Below are 18,603 nucleotides of genomic sequence, written 5' to 3'. Positions count from 1 at the left end.
ACACGTCACAAGAGATTGCTGTGCCACAATTGGAACACCTGCAACCTGTTGTCCTATTCCAGCACGTACGAAAAGTTTCCAGATAGGTGGATTGGACGAGATGGCAGCTATCATCCCCTGATCTCAGACCGCTAGACTTCTTCCTGGGGTTTTTTGTAAAGGAGCTGCTGCACCGAATAAAGGTTAGAGACCTACAGGACTTGAAAGCTTTCGCAATGAGTTTGAACGTGTCACTGAGGAAGTCATGAACCGTACGTGTAGAGAAATGGAATTCCGATTAGACGTTTTCACTGCTATTAAGGGTGCATACACTGACGTGTATGAAAGAGGGAAACAAAACTTTATCACTTATCACATGTTGAAAATCATTTGTTAACAACTAGTGTAGTTTTAAAGGTATTAAAGTCTTAAGCTGTAAACATAATTTATAAAGATCCCGTATTACTAACAAATCGTTCATAGATTTTTATGGAGTGATTCAGCCATTCCTACTTCTTATCCTTCTCTCAAAAAAAAAAAAAAAAAAGTGTAAAGAGGTTAGCCATCAAATTCCAAATACTTCTGGGTTCCACTTATACTTCAGTCGAAGCCCTTTCATGTTTTCATTTCTGCCCTGCTCTTATCAAACCACAATTAGTACGCTTAAATTAGGCCAGATAAGTCCCAGAAGCAGACAAGTGCTTCTTAAGTACCTCGTTGAAAGCATCCGTTATCCATTACTAAACATGTTCCGCCGAACGTAAGTTTTACGGCCGAGGTCGAATAACTTAAATTTGTGTATCGCGTAATGCAGGGAGCACTAATTCCCGCGAGTTTTCTCCGTAATAACACTCTTCTGCTAATCTGAAAACCGATTTTCGTGTTTGTTGAGGCGCTCTTAGGGCGTTTAATATTCAGTCGAGACTGAAATGAACACTAATGAGCTATTAACGTCTACCGCAGTCGAAACTATTGCTGCGTTCCTAATTGAAGAGGCGAGCCCTTAAAGGGCCGGTAATAGTGCGTGAAGGCGGGACAGTTCAGAACTTGTATCTTTCGGAGGTGAACTTCTTCTCCTGTTGCTGTTTCCAGGAAATATTAAAGTCGACGAAGAAGTTAATAAACTTGTTGCGAGAAAGGCCTCCGTCTAATTAACGTTTTGGACGAAGCGATAGACACGTTGGTCGTAATGAAATTAAATTCTTGCATGCGAAAATTAATTATCGTGCGTTATTAAAACCCAATACTGGTGTAAAAGCTCGGGCTGGGCCTGGATTCCCGACGCCCGATGTCTCCCTGACAGGGATTTTCACTTCGCGTGACGTCTGCGACAATGAGGCTATCGTTGCACTGATTCATAAAGGAATCTAAAAATCACGTTAGTCTGTCGTTAAATCTTCGTTGTATAGATCCTACCAACGTCCAGTACAAGAAATGAGTGGTGGAAATAAAGTTGAAAAGATTCAAAAAAGTTATATTAAAATGATTGAAGTCAAATTAATAATTTTTTATTATTTTCGACTAATTTCGATTTTAAGTTATTATCTGATATACGAGGCCTGTCCAGAAAGTTAGTTCCGATTGATCGCGAAATGGAAACCGCAGTGATTATCAGAAATCTTTTATTTGGTACAGTTAGCTACACCTTCCAGCTACTTCTCTACGGAGTCACCGTTCTGACTTTGACATTTGTCGTAGCGTTGTACCAACTTTTCAATACCCTCATCATAGAAGGCAGCCGCCAGTGCTTTCCGCCAATTCTCCACGCTGGTCTACAGCTCGTTGTCTGTGCCAAAATGTTGTCTTCATAGACAGCAGTTCATGTGACCAGAGATGAAACTCAGAGGGAGACAATTACAGGATGTATTGTGGGTAATCAAAGATTTCCAATTGAAAACGATGCAGGAGCATCTTCATTGCCCCTGCAGAATGCGGCTAAGAATTATCTTGAAGAAGAAATAGCACGACAGTTATGTAATGTTGGCTGCATAGCTTCAGGCGAAATTTCTCACCAGGCCCTCGTACTTTGCGGGAGATACTATTTTCTAGACATCTTTACGCGCTCACTGTGAGCTCATAAATGAGAAGAGCGACGTGATGCTATCTGGGGTCATACTAGAGACACTACCCAACACATCTGTGCAAAGCTTTATCGGATTTTCATAGTCGTTTCCATTTCGCGAAACTTACTTTCTGGACGCCCCTCGTAGAAATATTACTACCGTAACCTGAAAGGACGGTTCGTTGACACCAAAAGTACAGAGAGAACATCGGGAGTCTACGGTATCACACATCTCGGTTTTACTATACAGGATGAGACAGCTGAGACAGGCCACAATACATGCCGGGTGATCAAAAAGTCAGTACACATTTTAAAACTGAATAAATCACGGAATAATGTAGATAGAGAGGTAAAAATTGACACACATGCTTGGAATGACATGGGGTTTTATTAGAACAAAAAAAATGAAAGTTCAAAAAATGTCCGAGAGATGGCGCTTCATCTGGTCAGAATAGCAATAATTAGCATAACAAAGTAAGACAAAGCAAAGATGATGTTCTTTACAGGAAATGCTCAATATGTCCACCATCATTCCTCAATAATAGCTGTAGTCGAGGAATAATGTTGTGAACAGCACTGTAAAGCATGTCCGGAGTTATGGTGAGGCATTTGCGTCGGATGTTGTCTTTCAGCATCGCTAGAGATGTCGGTCGATCACGATACACTTGCGACTTCAGGTAAACCCAAAGCCAATAATCGCACGGACTGAGGTCTGGGGACCTGGGAGGCCAAGCATGACGAATGTGGCGGCTGAGCACACGCTCATCACCAAACGACGCGCGCAACAGATCCTTCACGCGTCTGGCAATATGGGGTGGAGCGCCATCCTGCATAAACATCGTACGTTCCAGCAGGTGTTTATCAACCAGGCTGGGGATGATGCGATTCTGTAACATATCGGCTTACCTCTCACCCGTCACGGTAGCAGTTACAAAACCAGAATCACGCATTTCCCCGAAGAAAAAAGGGCTGACAACGGTAGATGTGGTAAATCCAACCCATACCGCGACTTTCTCGTCGTGCAATGGAGTTTCCACGTCAGTTCTACGATTTTCGGTACCCCAAACTCTGCAGTTGTGAGCGTTGACAGACCCTCGGGGCGTGAAATGAGCTTCGTCGGCCCACAACACATTACTCAACCAATCGTCATCTTCCGCCATCTTTTGAAACGGCCACACCGCAAATGCCCTTCGCTTCACTAAATCGCCAGCTAACAGTTCATGATGCCGATGGATTTTGTACGGATAGCATCGGAGGGTACGCCTAAGTGCCAACCAAACAGTAGTGTATGGAATGCCGGTGCGACGTGAGACTGCACGAGCGCTGACTTCCCCGTGCATAAACGAACCCGCTACAGTCTCCATTTCTTCCTGAACTGTCTCGGCAGCGTTACGCCTTGTGCTCGGTCGGGCACTACGGGGTCTATCGTCTAAACAACCCGTGGCTTCGAACTTCGAAATCATTCTCGCCACAGCTGCATTTGTCAACGGATCTTTACCCGTTCGAGGCCCCTTCCTATGGCGATAGGATCGTAACGCTGAACTAGCACATTCCCCATTCTGATAATACAGCTTCACTAAAAGCGCCTTTTCTCTCTCATTACAGCTCCTTTTATACACGATTGTCATGCGCAGTCACTAACGTTTTGCTGTCCAGCGCCATCTGTCGGACATTTTGTGAACTTTTTTTTTTTTTTTTGTTCTAATAAAACCCCATGTCATTGCAAGCATGTGTGTCAATTTTTATCTCTCTATTTACATTATTCTGTGGTTTATTAAGATTTCAAATTTATAATGACTTTTTGATCACCCGGTATACCCAGAATAAATAAATATATCGAGGTGTGGTTCTCGCCAATTTATAGGGGGCAATGTGGCGAATATGCTGAAGTTCGCAAGCTATCTTTATCGTTTACAGTCGCCGAATTATGACACCGATTTCATTTGTTTCTAATTAAACTGTCCACTTTATCCCCTGACATTTGAGAAAAGCTTCTAAGAGAACTTCAACGACGTAACATGTATGGGACTTGATCAACAAGTAACAAGATAACATTGCCGCAAACAATTGTCCCGCCCTGAGAAGAAGAGGTTCCACAAGCGTCTGCTCTTTGACACCAACTGTGAACAAACACGTAACTCACGCTTGTTTTTACCTGTGCATTTGAAGCCCGCCAGCCTGTGATATTCTTACGTAGCAATCACATAACTTGCTGTAAGGGTGCTGAGTTATTCACAACGTATACGACAGTCGAAAATGTGGATATTGGTTAAGGCGAATGCCTCGAAACTATTAGAGCGGCGGCGTGGTTTTGTGCTAATAGGGTCGTGCCAAGTACTCATGACCAGTCTTTGCGAACATTATAAAACAAGTTCAGGGAAGTTGAAGTGTGGAGAATAAAATACGGTGAGGAAACGAAGAGCAGCTGATGAAAGAAATGAAACTGATATTTTGCCAACTGTAATACACAATGTAAATGTCACTAAGAGCCATCTGGGTAGTATGAGAAGCAGTACTATACTCCATTGTACTGCATCCTCTTCACTCTGCACTGCGACTACAACTTAACGGCATTAATTTCCAAAACTGATTACAGTTTCCAAATGTTAGCTACGAAAAGTGCAAAAGGATGCGGCCTATCGATGCAAAATTGTGTTCGAGGAAGAAGCAGCATTTACAAACCAAGGAGAAGTCAACCTTCGCAATATGCGCTAATTGTCAGCTGAAAGTCCACGCTTGACGCAAAGAAATCGATAAAAACAACGCTCTTGGTCTATTGATTTTTCGTGCGTGTTTTTCAAGGCATTTGTCACTGGTTCCAGTTTAAATGATGGGAAACTAAACGCACTAAAGTATCTCGAGTTTCTGAGACATTCTGCTGCCGCAGTTATTGGAAAACATCTCACTAGACATAAGACCATCAGCCTGGTACCGACATGAGGGATATCCCTGCCGAGTGGTTCTAGGCGCTGCAGTCCGGAACCGGGCTGCTGCTACGGTAACAGGTTCGAATCCTGCCTCGGGCATGGATGTGTGTGATGTCCTTAGGTTAGTTAGGTTTAAGTAGTTCTAAGTCTAGGGGACTGATGATCTCTGATGTTATGCCCCATAGTGCTTAGAGCCATTTGAACCATTTTTTTTATCCCTCCCATTCCACACTTGTAATGACAAAACGGACAGCATTGGAACGATCGTTCATGAAACGCAAAACTGTCTGCACACTCACCAAACTTGAAAATTTGCACTATTAAGCACTCCGTCGTCAGACCACAAGTGCCCCATCGGGACCATCCGACCGCCGGGTCATCCTCAGCTGAGAATGCGGATAGGAGGAGCGCGTGGGCAGCACACCGCTCTCCTGGTCGTTATGATGGTTTTCTTTGACCGGAGCCGCTACTATTCGGTCGAGTAGCTCCTCACGAGGCTGAGTGCACCCCGAAAAATGGCAACAGCGCGTGGTGGCCCGGATGGTCACCCATCCCTGTGCCGGCCACGCCCGACAGCGCTTAACTTCGGTGATCTGACGGGAACCAGTGTATCCACAGTGGTAAGGCCGTTGCCCCTTGCACTATTAACCGTGACGGAAATTATAACGAGAGAGCTATTACGAAACACTGACGACTCCTGAAGGACATGAAACGCCTTATAACACAGGCCTGTGCTGGCGTCACCTGTAGATGAAATTCAGTGTGCAGTATTGTTTCTCCATAATCGCTTTAAGGCATGTAGCAGTGCTCAAGGTCAACATTTTGAGCAGTTGCAATGACAGCACTTGGAATGGCAGTCCGGGGGTGACCGCCCGGATCTGGCGAGCTCCTTTGGCAAGCGGGATGCACTCAGCCCGTGTGACGCCAATTGAGGAGTTACTTGATTGAGAAGTAGCGGCTCCGGTCATGAAAACTGACAACGGCAGGGAGAGCAGTGTGCTGTCCACATGTCCCTCCATATCCGCTCCCAATGCTGCCTATCGGCTGAGAATGACGACGGTGATCCGTCTGTATCACTAGGCCTTCCGAAGCCTGTTCGGGCGGGGTTTAGTTTATCTTTATTCTATCAAGTCCTATACATGTTCTACATTGAACTTCTCTTAGAAAATTCTTTCACATGACAGAAAAAAAGTACGAGTATTCTTTTCCATTAGAAACAAACAAAGTTGGTACCATAATTCGGCGACTGTAAATGATAAAAATTACTTGCGAACGTCAGGCAATTCACCATACTGTCCGCTATAGCTTGGTGGAATCCACACATCGATAAATGGAGTCCTTCTGAATGCATTTCGGGTGACCCATCTTAGCTACCACACCCTGTGTATTAAAATCATTCAAAAAGAAACGAGCTGTAGGCTGCAAAATGAAAACCGTTGAAGGTATCATAATTCAATTGCCAAAGGAAGAAGGTGTGGTCCCCGTAAGAGTGCTAAGGCCACAAATTCGACGCTAGAGGGACATGAGGAAACACCCTCGTGACGACAGTTCGAGCACATGCACGCATCGACCGTGTACTGCACTCGGTAGGGCGGAAAACACAGGTGGAGGCCTCAAAAGGAGAGCAGAGGCGTCTAGCCTAGTGCGCCTCCTACCAGCGGATGGTTTGCGGGGAACGGATGTAAGTAGGGTTGCCTAACTTAATGTGCATAACCTATTTTTGAGCCCAGTTTTAGTCTGCCCATCGTATAAAATGAAAAGATGTTGTTGGACAGTACCGGAGAAGATTCGTTAATAATCTCACATCAAATTGCACATGAAACGGACTCTTCAAATTACACTACTGGCCATTAAAATTGCTACACCAAGAAGAAATGCAGATGATAAAAGGGTATTCACTGGACAAATATATTATACTAGAACTGACATGTGATTACATTTTCACGCAATTTGGGTGCATAGATCCTGAGAAATCGGTACCCAGAACAACCACCTCTGGCCGTAATAACGGCCTTGATACGCCTGGGCATTGAAGCAAACAGAGCTTGGATGGCGTGTACAGGTACAGCTGCCCACGCAGCTTCAACACGATACCACAGTTCATCAAGAGTAGTGACTGGCGTATTGTGACGATCCAGTTGCTCGGCCACCACTGACCAGACGTTTTCAATTGGTGAGAGATCTGGAGAATGTGCTGGCCAGGGTAGCAGCCGAACATTTTCTGTATCCAGAAAGACCCGTACAGGATCTGCAACATGCGGTCGTGCATTTTCCTGCTGAAATGTAGGGTTTCGCAGGGATCGATTGAAGGGTAGAGCCCCGGGTCGTAACACATCTGAAATTTAACGTCCACTGTTCAAAGTGCCGTCAATGCGAATAAGAGGTGACCGAGACGTGCGACCAATGGCACTCCATACCATCACGCCGGGTGATACGCCCGAATGGCGATGGCGAATACACGCTTCCAATGTGCGTTCACCGCGACGTCGCCAAACACGGATGCGACCATCATGATGCTGTAAACAGAATCTGGATTCATCCGGAAAAAAAATTACGTTTTGCCGTTCGTGCACCCAGGTTCGTCGTTGAGTACACCATCGCAGGCGCTCGTGTCTGTGATGCAGCGTCAAGGGTAACCGCAGCCACGGTCTCCGAGCTGATAGTCCATGTTGCTGCAAACGTCGTCGAACTGTTCGTGCAGATGGTTGTTGTCTTGCAAGCGTCCCCATCTGTTGACTAAGGAATCGAGACGTGGTTGCACGATCCGTTACAGCAATGCGGGTAAGATGCCTGTCATCTCGACTGCTAGAGATGCGAGGCCGTTGGGATCCAGCACGGCGTTCCGTATTACCCTCCTGAACCAACCGATTCCATATTGTGCTAACAGTCATTGGATCTCGACCAACGCGACCAGCAATGTCGCGATACGATAAACCGCTACAATAGACTACAATCCGACCTTTATCAAAGTCTGAAACGTGATGGTAAGCATTTCTCCTCCTTACACGAGGCATCACAACAACGTTTCACCAGGCAACGCCGGTCAACTTCTGTTTGTGTATGAGAAATCGGTTGGAAACTTTCCCCACGTCAGCACGTTGTAGGTGTCGCCACCGACGCCAACCTTGTGGGAATGCTGTGAAAAGCTAATCATTTGCATATCACAGCATCTTCTTCCTGTCGGTTAAATTTCACGTCTGAAGCACGTCGTCTTCGTGGTGTAGCAATTTTAATGGTCAGTAGTGCACGTACTGTAGAGAGTGTTGATGGAGCAGAAATTTCGCTCCTAAATCGTACACAACATGTGCAAACAATGGGGTCAAATGATTTTGAACCCACAGTTCAATTCTGCCAATGGATTAGTACCCAGTGACCTGACCGGGCTTCATACGGATAGCTTTATCTGTGGCCGGTCAGCGACAATTTTGTTTATGGACCATTGCGTAGGGTTATTATTCAAATTAAAATAACATGTTGCATAAGCGAATATCAACACTTTTACATAAGTGTTTTAAGTAGCACATGCCAAGGAAGGTCTCAGGTGACACGAATGTAATTTGTTCCATATTTAATTGACATTTGAAGTGACAGCTTGTGGCAATGATGGGAGCTGCGAGTTACCACGCTGCCCTGTCCACTGGATTTCACCGCCATTCAGCGTGAGTTACGACCACTTACCAACCAACCGACTGCAGCGTCAGTCCCTGTGACCTACCTTTTCTGTGTGTCCTTCACCAGCATTTCCCTTCACACTCCTTAAGAATTAACGCTACACGAAAAAAATATGTTATTAGTTTAATATTTGGTATTTCCTGCACCATAGATGATTTAGAACGTCGACGGTAGCTTGCCTCGGCCTCCAGGTAGTGGTAGCTCTCACCAGCCTGCCTCTGCATACGAGAGGCCTGAACCCTCTCTCCTGTTTTTGTAAACCTTCCTCCTGAGTCAGTATATCTATTAATGAAGCCTGTATCAAAATCCCTACGGCATTTCCTGAGCGAGGATTTACATTTATGTTTCGATGATTCCGAGGAGTTCTGCCATTCTCCATTAGATAGCAATGGCATCGTTTCCATGGCGATGAGTGATTTTAATTCGTCATAGTTCAGCCGATCTGCACCAAATGTTTATAAACTGGATACACAAATCCTCCTTGTGAGCAAATCTATTAATGGGACCCATATCAAAGTCCTTACAAGAACTCCAGAGATTAATCTTAACATACAGGCTGTGTAACCGAAGCCAGCGTAGCCTGGAGCTGAAAGGGAAGTGTCACCAGCTCGGCTTGCATCTGCATACAGCAATCAATGTCCCTTTCATACTAAAGACCGTGGTAAACTACACTACACAGACAAACAATGGACTACAGATACGCGCAGCGGAACTCTACTGTAGATATCGACGAAAACGCAAGAAATTTATCTATTAAGATTAACATGCAGAGATTCAACAACTAAACTACCAAAGCACACAGCACCAAGTTATTCGCTCCTGATTAGAAACTTGCAATATGTCACCCAAATAGGTTACTTTCCGACACAAACGAAAACGCAAGAACTTTGTATTGGATATGAAACTAACACAAATAAATTAAAAAACTAAACTACCAAAGTGAACATATGAAACTATATAATTCTCTCCTAGTTAGTAACACGTAAAATTTCACAAAATGTGTTACTTCTCTGTTTAAGAGATAACGAAAGTATATGAGGACAGTGAACGGGTAATTCATTACGTAAAGCAAGATGGAAACCTAACAGTCATGGGGGATTGAAATGCGATTGTAGGGGAAGGAGTAGAGGAAAGGGTGACGGGAAAACATGGGCTTGGCAATTGTGATAAGAGAGGAGAAATGCTAAGTGAGTTCTGCAATATATTTCAGCTAGTAACAGTGAATACTCTGTTCAAGAATTACAAAAGGAGACGGTAAACTTGGGAAAGTCTGGCAGATAGGGGAAGATTTCAGTTAGATTATATCATGGTCAGACAGAGATTCCGAAATCAGACACATTGTAAGGCATATCCAGTAGCAGATATAGACTCAGATCACAGTTTAGTGGTGATGAAGAGTAAGCTGAAGTTTAAGAGTCTAGTCAGGAAGAAACAAAGGGCAATGGAATGGGATACGGAAGTACTAAGCAATGAAGAAAGATGCTTGAAGTTCTCTGAAGCTGTAGATATCGCGATAAGGAATTGTTGAGTAAGTAGTTTAGTTGAAGAGGAATAGACATCTAAAAAAAGGGCAATCACAGAAGTCGGAAAGAAAAACATACATACAAAGAAGGTAAATGCGAAGGAAATGTGGGTAACAGACGAAATACAACAGCAGATCGATGAAAAAGGGAAGTACCAAAATGTTCGAGGAAGTACAGTAATACAGAAATACAAGTCACTTAGGAATTAATTAAACAGGAAGTGCAGGGAAGATAAGGTGAAATGCCTGCATGAAAAATGTGAAGAAATCGAAAAGGAAATGACTATCAGAAGAAAAGTCACAACGACATGAAGTGAAATTAAAGGCATGGGTGGTAACATGAAGAGTGCAACGGGAATTCCACTGTAAAATGCAGAGGAGAGAGTGGATAGGTGGAAAAAGTACATTGAAAGCCTCTATGAGGGGGGAGATATGTCTGATACCATAGAAAAAGAAAGAGAAGTCGATTTAGAAGAGATAGGGGATCCAGTTAAGAATCAGAGTCTAAAAGAGCTTTGGATGACTGAAGAGCGAATAAGGCAAGAAGGATAGATAACACTGCATCAGAATTTCTAAAATCATTGGGGGAAGTGACAAAAAAATGATTATTCACGTTGGCGTGTAGAATGTATGAGTCTGGCTATATACCATCTACGTATTGGGAAACATCATCCGCACAGTTCCGAAGATTGCAAGATCCGCAAAGTGCGAGAATTATCGCACAATCAGCATAACAGCTGATGCATCCAAGTTTCTGACAATAATAACATACAGGAGAATGGAAAAGAAAACTGAGGATATCTTAAATGACGATCAGTTTGGCATTAGGAAAGCTAAGGGCACAAGAGAGGCAGTTCTGAAATTGCGGGTGGAAGCAAGACTAAAAAAAAAAATTAAAAAAAATCAAGACACGTTCACAGGATTTGTCGACCTGGAAACAGCATTCGACAATGTCAAATAGATCAAGAAGTTCGAAATTCTGAGAAATATAGAGGTAAGCTATAGGGAAAGAGGGGAAATATACATTATGTACAAGAGCCGTAACATACAACATGTAGAAGAGTCAAAAGGGAACAGTAAGAGTGGAAGTCCAAGAACGAAGTACTCGGATTATAAAGGGTGTAAGACAGGGATGTAGTCTGTTGCCCCTACTGTTCAATCTGTACATCAAAGAAGCAACGACAAAAATAAAATAAAAGTGGGATTAAAGTTCAAGGTGAAAGGATATCAATGATGACATTCGCTGAAGTGAAGGTGAATAAGAATTACAGAATCTGCTGAATGGGATTAACAGGCTAATGAGTACACAATATGGACTGAGAATAAATCGAAGGAGGACGAAAGTAACGAGAAATAGCAGAAATGAGAACAGCGAGAAACTTAACATCAGGGTTGGTGATCACATCAGTATTGATTATCACGAAGTAGACGAAGTTAAGGAATTCTCCTGGCTGGGCAGCAAAATAGCCCACGTCGGACGGAGAGAGGAGGATATAAAAAGCAGACCAGCACTGGCCAAAAGGACTTACCTGGCCCAGAGAAGACTACTAGTATCAAACGTGGGCCTTAATTTGTGTACGATTAGAGAACAGCACTGTATGGCAGTGAAACATGGACTGGGGATAAACCAGAAAAGAAGAGAATCGAAGCATTTGAGATGTGGTACTACAGAAGAACGTTGGAAATTATCTGGACTGATACCGTACGGAATCCGGAGGTTCTGCGCAGAATCGGCGAGGAAAGGAATATATGGAAAACACTGACAAGAAGAACGGACAGAATGGCAGGACATCTGTTAAGACATCAGGGAATAATTTCCATGGTATCACAGACGGCTGTAGAGGCTAAAACCTGCAGGCCTACATTTGAAACTAGTAAACATCTCTTGACAAGGAATGCTGTGTTCCTCTGTGTTATCCTGCCTTGTATGTCCTTACTCGGACCGCCATGCGTTACTATGCCCATAAGCATATTCAATCTCTTCAACAAGTTTTGAAATTCTTCCTCACTTTGAAAAATGACATCAATATCATCAGCGATTTTTATCTTTGAAATTCTTTCAACAGTAATTTTGATCCCATTTCTGAGCCTTTCTTGTACTTCCTTCATTGCTTCTTCTAAAGAGATGTTGAACAGTACAAGAGAAATATTGCATCTCTGCGTTCTCCGCTCTATCCGACCTGTTCTTTTTTGGTTCTTGAACGTAATGTGCAGCCAACTTTTCTGATCATTTCAAACACCTTGCACCATTTTACGTTCTCGAACTCATCTTCTAAATCTACCAGTGTTCTTAGTCTTTGAGTACAAGCAGTTTCTGCTTAGAGCCATCATTTTATTTATTTATTTATTTATTGTGGCGCCAGTGCCTTTCGCATGCAGCTACCTATGCTAGCGTAAGACAGAGGCATTTAGTGGTGCATTAAGGCACTTCTGAGAATGTAGAGCATTGTAGCAGTCTTGTAACTTTTGTGTTTTCTAAATGAACTACTGAAGCAGTATGTACTTCTTACATAAATTTATTAAATTTTAGGTTCATTTTTGCTTGTTAATTAAGACTATTATTCGTTTTATGCATTATGAGTTCATGGTATTTTCGAGATGGGATTGTGTCTAGGAAGAAAATCTCGTGAAACGATGTGTGGTTCAAAACTGGGTATCCCAGTGGTTCCAAATTGAAACCACCTCCTTAAACAAATGGGTTGGTTATTTTTTGCCAATTTCTTCTTTGGTTCGGTGCTGACTATGATGATGAGGGTATTTTTGTGAACAATTTTCAGATTAAATTGTCTTTATGTTATTGGGACTCAAGGGTTAATTCTTGCTTCCATTGTTAGGCGAGATATAAGAACTGCCTCTGTGGTGTCTTTATCTTCCCTAAACAAAATCGATTGTCAACTAAGATTTATTCTATTTTCTTTTGCCTTTTTCTGTATGTTATACTGATCAGTATCTTTGATGCATGAACTGCCAAGCTGACTGTGCGATATTTATCGCATTTATGTAACTTTGTTATCTTCGGGTTTGTGTGAAGGATATTCTCCTGGACGTGCTTCGACATGTGTCCAATATAATAAATTCTATACTCTAAGTTAAATATTCATTTAGTTGCTCTGTGATTTTCGAGATTTCCGTAGGATTGCTGAATATCCATTCTACCTGGTTTAATCAGAGATCTTCCAGTTTTTCTGATACTTCATCCCCTGTGTCATCCGAATATACACGGATATCTTCTTGTATCACGTTACCAAGTGGCTGCTACCACGTCTGGATACTCACCAGTTTGCACTCTCTACTGTGTTTAACAAGAGAATTTCTTTAACATTCTCTATGTTGACGCTTTAGAACTTCTTCGAAAGCTATGTGCCAAAATTGTCCAAGCGACGACCATTTCCTTTGCTACTTTTTAAGTTTTCTCCCTAAAGCCAGACCCCTTTAGTTGCTTCGTACTTTCTATTGATTTAGTTTGTAGGCACATACTGCTGTGTTTCTTTCTGTTCCTAAACATTTTTGTATTTTCTTCTTCCACGGATCAGTTAAATTATTTTTTTTCTGTTATGAACATTTTTTTGGAATTACCTTTCCTATACTGAGGCGGAAATTTTATTAACATGTAATTATATGTTATGATTAGCCGATATGCAACGATTAACTAATTGTTCTATGTTTTGACTAAATTCTTTTCACATGTATTGACCTAGGAGGAGCAGTCAAATGAAAGCCGAACACCCTCCAGAAGAGGACCACGAAATGGTTTCTTTCAGAAATAGTCACCACATGCATTAAGACGTTATCCCAGAGTGAGACGAGACGATCAATTCCTGTATGTCGGCAGTTGTGACGGAGAGGTTCTAGGCGCTTCGGTTCAAATGGCTCTGAGCACTATGGGACTTAACATCTGAGGTCATCAGTCCCCTAGAACTTAGAACTACTTAAACCTTTCTAATCTAAGGACATCACACACATGCATGCCCTGGTCCTAGAACCGCTCGGCCACAACGGCCGGCTCTTCAATCTGGAATCGCGCGACCGCTACGGTCGCAGGTTCGAATCCTGCCTCAGGTATGGATGTGTATGATGTCCTTAGGTTAGTTAGGTTTAAGTAGTTCTAAATTCTACGGGACCGATGACCTCAGATGTTAAGTCCCATAGTGCTCAGAGCCAATTCCTGTATCCTTGAAGGCGTGTGGCTGGCGGATGCACAACCGCATCCACTCTTGCACTTCCTCATCCGACTGAAGCCGATATCCATCCATGACTCTGTTCAGACCACCAAAAATGTTTAAATCATACGGTGAAAAATTCCGGCTTTCGGAAGATGTTGCAGTGTTTCCCAGGCAAATCGCTGAAGTGTCAGATTGACAGTGTGGGGGCGAACTTTATTGAGCAACAGGATGATTCCGTCCGACAATTTCCGACAGCCGGAGGGCGAACAGCAAAGCCAACAGTGGAAACATAGAACATCTCCCCCGTCTGTGTTGTCCACACAAGTTCCGGTAGGGACATAACAGCCGTCTTCTTGGACTGCATGGGCCATCTGCTCGGCGGGTTCCTCTAGCGTGGAAGGACAGTCAATGCCTAGCGCGATGAAGTCACTTTGCAGAAACTGTGACGCGCCATAAAGTCAAAAAGCCCAGGAATGCTGTCGGACAGAATCATCCGGTCGTAGCTTATGGACATTGTAGCAATAAATGATGGTGGACTGGGTGAGATCACAGTCAAGCATTAACAAGAGGGAGCTTGTGTGAACTAACTGTGATTATCGGATGAAATATGTATACGGTTAATTATTATAAAACGTGAAGTGTCAAAATAAAAACTTAATTAGAACTATCAGATAAATATTGAAGGCATAGTACAACGCATTACGTGAAGCTAATTTGCTAATAAGTGCACGAATCTTCAAACAAATGTATTCATCCAGGCGTGCGCTTTATGCTATTCAATCCAGCGGATCCCTGGAGTCGTTTAAAACTTTATTTTGCATAAAATTTTTGAATGTAATCGTATTAAAGATTTTGGCGACTTACAAATTTTGATGTGGATTGTTCAAGATGGTTACTGAAGACCGAAATTTGCAGCAGTCCGCGAAATATATCTACGGTAGAAGAAGAACAGAGATCACGCAGCTCCTAGCAGACGAGCTGAATGCCATCAGTACAATAGGAAATTATTAAAATACAGCACTCGGTACAGAAACAAAATACAGCAAACCCATTGCCCATTAAGGCTGAACTGTCGCTACACTGATACGAACGTTGCTGTTAGTTATCCTTGTGAGCGTCAGAATTAACTATTACAAATTCTGGATCGACTTCATACTACAGGAAATGTTTTAATATAAAAGGAGATTTACAGTGGAAAGGATTGCAACTGTAACTAGCCAAAATGTTTATAATAGTCTGATATAGTGAGAACAGAAAGATTTCTCGCAGGCGAAAATTTGTTCAACTACTAAATAAATCTAGTAGTCGTAAAGCAGTGTCTGGGTGATCCTTATGTAGTGAAACTTGTTCAATCAGCAAGCCTAAACGTAATCACATGGCTTCAAGAACTGTCCGAGGTCAACAGTCTCTTAGACTTAGAACTGTCTTAAGGACATTACACGGACCCATGCCCGAGGCGGGATTCGAAGCTGCGACCGTAGGAACAGCGTGGCTCCGTACCGAAGCGCCCAGAACCGCCCCGCCACAGCGGGCGCGCATAAGTGCAATGTTGTATGCTGTTTGAAGAGATCTTGACGATAAAGCGGCTTGCTAGACTACAGTAGTTTACAGAAGAGAAGGTAGTAATTATGTAGTGTATGTTGTTGAATCAGCAAGCGCAAAAGCATTCAAATGGCTCCAAGAACTGTGGGACCCAACGTCCGAGGTCAACAGTCCCTTAGAACTGTTCTAAGGACATCACACAGACCCACGCCCGAGGCAGGACTCGAACCTGCGACCGTAGCAACAGCGTGGCTCCGTACCGAAGCGCCCAGAACCGCCCTGCCACAGCGGGCGCGCGTAAGTGTAATGTTGTACGCTGTTTGAAGAGATCTTGACAATAAAGCGGCTTGCTAGACTACAGTAGTTTACAGAAGAGAAGGTAGTAATTGATCCTAGCGAAGAGCAAATTTTCAGCAGCCGAGAGATTACCAAAGATTCAGCAGAACGCAGACTGCATAAGTTACATTTTCTTCTATCTAATATTTTTCCGTACTTGCGAGATCTCCCTATTTAAAAAAGTCCACTTCTCGTTATCTTAAATAAGACGTAGATGATTACTGCTGCCCTGTCTTGATGATCCTATAATACAAGATGAATCATGGGTGTTATTATGAAGAATATATTTGTGGTACAAAGAGCTACGTTCGCTAGACTTCTAGTTAATAGCTATGCTATGATGATTCCGCCGACTTTTTTTACATATCCAAAGACATTACTATTGTTTAATTTCTTGAATGCAAAGTGTGGCAATCCTTGAAATCCACTACGTGAGGACATCGATAAGAGAAGCTATCCAAAGAATGACAACTGCCTCAAGTCGTAAACGGAATTAAATGCATCCATCTAGGGCGAGTCCCGACGTGGTTATAAACGCTCCAGCCCCATCAATTCAACTAGCGCACCTCCGTTCTCCAGTGGGATCGGTAGCGACGCTGATAATTATCCTAGGACCATCGTATGCCACGACAGCACGTATATATATAGACGCTGGGAGGGGGTTACACGCCCCGTGTACGGGCTGGCCCTCCATTACCCGTAACAGGGTAGTTAGCGCGCTGCCTTCCGGTATGTGACCTAGACACGCAACTACCCCCGTACCACATAATTTACAGCCTTGTCGAAAGGCGGACCGGATGTACAGCAAGTAGCCGTCATTAAGCATTATCACTGACACTAGCAGTAAACTACAGGGGAGTATTGTCTTGTTATCCCGTCTACGACTTCCTGCAGAAATATTCACATCACATGTGACAGTCTCTTCTAACTCCTCAACTAATCAGCTACTTTTCGATTGCGGTAAGCGGTGATTCGAAATGCCCTCGAAGAGATATAACAGCTCTCTGGCACATCGCACTTAGCATCTTATAACTTCTCAATTTAGTGGTTACTTGTTACCAAAATAGGAAATGGAAATGCTTCTCCTCAGGGTCAGCAGTTAACTTTGAAAAAGTGGAGGAGCTGTCATGAAGCAATGTAAATTTTCAAGTAGCATTTTATGCTAGAACTAAACACGTAGAGTGTCGAGAACTGTTCCCGATTACTGGAAAACAAACACTATTTTAAAGTAGAAGGCAGGCCGGTGTGGCCGAGCGGTTCTAGGCGCTACAGTCTGGAACCGCGCGACCGCTACGGTCGCAGGTTCGAATCCTGCCTCGGGCATTGATGTGTCTGATGTCCTTAGGTTAGTTAGGTTTAAGTAGTTCTAAGTTCCAGGGGACTGATGACCTCAGCAGTTAAGTCCCATGGTGCTCAGAGACTTTTCTTTTTTTTTTCTTTTTTTTTAAGTACAAGTTTTCGGCGTCTGACTGGTGCAGCATATGGACAGGGCCATGGTGTTTTAACGTCACAGGAAATCGATGTCCTTTAGATATTTCTGGAATACTCTGTAACTTACAAGAAGAAAATTTCTAATTTGGTAACGATAGGCCGTAAACCACACACTCCAAGATTGTGAGACAACAGGCGGCATGCGAGACCACGGATATTGCCTCCGAACTAATCCTTTGTTAGCTAGTAACAAAAAAGTCTACAAACAGAAAGACTATTAACTGTTTGTGGGATATGAACAGCTGATTTTCAGGTTTCCATCAACGACGTTTGGTCTAAAATACACAATCATTTTTTTATGGAAAAGATACTATTCTTAACACATCGTTTCTGATTTACCCAAAGGTCACAAAAGTCATGTGACAGTGATATCCATGTATAAAGATGGCGCTAATATAGCGTTCACAAGGTATAAAAGGGCAGTACATTGGCGAATCTGACATTTGTACTCAGGTGACTCATGAGAAAAGGTTCCCGACGACATTACGGCCAAACGACGGAAATTAACAGACTCTGACCACGGAATAGTTGTTGGAACTAGACGCATGGGACATTCCATTTCGGAAATCAGTAGGGAATTCAACATTCCAGGATCCACAGTGTCAAGAGTATGCCGAGAATATCACATTTCTGGCATTAGCTCTCACCACGGACAATGCAGTGGCTGACGCCCTTCAGTTAACGACCGACGTGCAGCGACGTTTGCGTGGGGTTGTCAGAGCTAACAGACAAGAGACAGGGGGTGAAATAATCGTGGAAATCAGTGTGGGACGTACGACGAACGTATTCATTAGAACAGTGCGGCGAAATTTGCTGTTAATAGGCTACCGCAGCAGACGACCGACGCGAGTGCCTTTGTTAACAGCACTACGTCGCCTGCAGCGCCTTTCCTGGGCTCCTGACCACATC

At 43.3% G+C, this 18,603-nt stretch overlaps 1 pseudogene; it reads right to left on the bottom strand.

Annotated features, from left to right (window-relative positions):
* Positions 1-5,484: 5,484 nt before the first annotated feature.
* Positions 5,485-5,602, bottom strand: LOC124616932 (annotated as a pseudogene).
* Between the last annotated feature and the right edge of the window lie 13,001 nt (positions 5,603-18,603).

Source organism: Schistocerca americana, chromosome 5, assembly GCF_021461395.2.
Source record: "Schistocerca americana isolate TAMUIC-IGC-003095 chromosome 5, iqSchAmer2.1, whole genome shotgun sequence".
NCBI classification, from domain to species: Eukaryota; Metazoa; Arthropoda; class Insecta; order Orthoptera; family Acrididae; genus Schistocerca; species Schistocerca americana.
This window is presented reverse-complemented; position numbering and strand designations above follow the sequence as displayed.